At 46.1% G+C, this 2,312-nt stretch overlaps 1 long non-coding RNA gene across 4 annotated transcripts; it reads right to left on the minus strand.

The window, feature by feature from the left end:
* LOC119344468 lies at positions 1 to 2,072 on the minus strand. 4 transcript variants are annotated; one of them, XR_005166696.1, is made up of 6 exons: positions 1,494 to 2,072; positions 1,284 to 1,333; positions 1,090 to 1,206; positions 865 to 1,015; positions 709 to 773; positions 1 to 66 (listed from the first exon to the last, which is right to left on the minus strand). It is a non-coding gene; the product is annotated as an uncharacterized LOC119344468 (long non-coding RNA). The 4 variants fall into 4 exon arrangements; XR_005166695.1 differs by lacking the exon at positions 1,494 to 2,072 and having other exon boundaries at positions 865 to 971; positions 1,284 to 1,443; XR_005166694.1 differs by lacking the exon at positions 1,494 to 2,072 and having other exon boundaries at positions 865 to 976; positions 1,284 to 1,443.
* Between the last annotated feature and the right edge of the window lie 240 nt (positions 2,073 to 2,312).

Raw genomic sequence — 2,312 nt, forward strand, 5'->3', positions numbered from 1 at the left:
GAATCATGAAGAAACCATGGGTTATATAACCCAACACTGTTGCAAGGTGGTCCGCTCTATGCAAATCTTGAAACAAAGTTCCAAAAAGTTAAATACATAAATACCATCACACAATGACAGAAACACATAAGGAACACACGTTCTAGATACCTAAATGAACCCAGGAAAAGAAATGCACGAACTTATTTATGAAATTTAGACCATAATGTCTCAGCAAGCATATTCTCCTAAGAAAGAAGGCAGGTCTAGGCACACAAAAAGTTTCATCTGTGAGAAGCATTTTCACAAACACGTGGTGTGCTACTTGTTCTACTAATCAAAGAAAACCAACAAGCAGAGAGGAGAAACTCAGCAACCTGCAAGCTGCAACCTCACCAAACAACCTACAACCAGCTGAGACTGTTTTGAGAGATCCGTCAATAATTCAATATTTTCTATGTTCGTAACCTCTTTCCATTTTTACTATAATAACGAATGCCACTTTGCCTAAGCCAAATTGCATCTCAGCAGAAACTACTACAAAGTACAATTACACTTTCATAGTTCATATCATTCAGAAAAATGGTTTTTCGAGAACGTACTTATATTTCTTTGCAAAGTGCCTATTTAGCATATAGTAATACCACATGACATGGACCTCAATAGAACTGCAAGCATTGCAGCAACTTCTCATTATCTTAGCTCATTGTTCAAATGAGTAAAACATACCTGCTCACCAACTACATTTAGTACTGGAACAAGGTTGACATGGACGAGGCAAAAATTTCCAGGTCCTACAACTCAGAATAAGGAAGCTAAATGTGTAAAAGCAAGCAAATGCCAAAATAGATATAGACATTTAGGGAAGAGCTGGTCTTTACTGACCTACACGGTATGAAAATTGACCTAATGCTTCAATAAAATGCATTGATTCAATATCCCCTCATCAAGAGTGCCACTGTCATTATGCGCGGTGAGAAAAGATTTTGTCCCTGCACTGGGCAGACTTACATAGCTATGGGAACATCCGAAGGAACTGCACACTTCCACATGTATGCTTTAAGTGTGCTGCATTGCAAGCTGTGCTACACATGAAATTATCGTGTTTACCTATAGTTCCAACGAAACTATCACACAAACATCAGGAGTCCCTTGTTTACCGTCAACCAGCTTTATCGCCACGCGTTCGATCCAATCCTGAATTCCATCTGTGATATGTGGCCCAACCTGTTAACACCCAGTAACCTTTGTCATACAAGTGTTTCGCATGAATGCTCCAGCTACACTATATAATGACGACAAACCTGGACGTTTTCTTCAAGTAGTCTCCTCTCCTTTCCTTGTCAATGACAGCCTGGTGTGAGGATTTTACAAGGAAAAATGCTGTTAACTTCCAGAAGATAGAAGCAGCACCTACAATTGATAATAAAAGAACACAAAAAAAGTTCGAACACAAAAAATAACCGATAATATGCAAAAACAAAAGCTAACATGGACAGGTCACATGCATGTACACTGATTACAAGCGACTAAACCAAGCAAGCAAATATCTAGTCATGTCGTGGCCTTCCTAGACCGTGTGCGTTGCGTCCAGCCTGTCTGAATTTAAGAGATTGGAGGATGAGCAACAGCAGGTAGATAAAAAGGGAGGGTAAGGGGGAAAAGAGAGATGCCGCCGGCAACGAGCGCCATGGAGGGACAGAAAAAAAAATACGTGTGTTTGGCCATGGAGGCAGCAAGGTCGCGGCGAGAAGGTGAAGACGGGCGGCGGACCAAGTTCGTCTTCCCCGCGGCTGCACCCCACCACGACCGAAGCGCAGTCCCCGCAGCTCTTCTCCGGCACGGATCCACCGCCCGTGTGCGCCTTCTTTGGCACCGCCGCCGGAGAGAAAAGTGAGAGAGGAGGAGGCGGCATAGTGGAGAGCAGAGTAGAGAAGGAGGGGAGCGGGGGGCTAGGTGCAGAGGGAGCGGGGAAGGCGGCTGCGGGCTGTGGAGGGCGGCTGCGGTGCGGAGGGAGCGGGGGAGGCGGCTGCGAGGCTGCGGAGGAAGCGAGGGAGACGGCCGCGAGATTGGCTCGTGGGCCTAGGGTTCCTTTTACCCTGGATCGCGATTGGCGAGCACGCGACCCAGACTTCGCGTACCAAGATTTAAAGAAAACTCACGTTAATCTTGCGACCCCACGGCTACGAACCCCACCTGTCATTCTCTCGTGAAGCAAGCGCAAAAGTGAGAAAAAGCGGACAGTTGACCAAATGCCAGCAGCCAAGAAATTACTGTGGTAGCTCGATCGGGCGGTCAAAAGTGGCGAGCGCGAGCGATGCCCCAGTTATGCG

The sequence above is a fragment of the Triticum dicoccoides genome, unplaced genomic scaffold, assembly GCF_002162155.2.
Source record: "Triticum dicoccoides isolate Atlit2015 ecotype Zavitan unplaced genomic scaffold, WEW_v2.0 scaffold169686, whole genome shotgun sequence".
NCBI lineage: Eukaryota > Viridiplantae > Streptophyta > Magnoliopsida > Poales > Poaceae > Triticum > Triticum dicoccoides.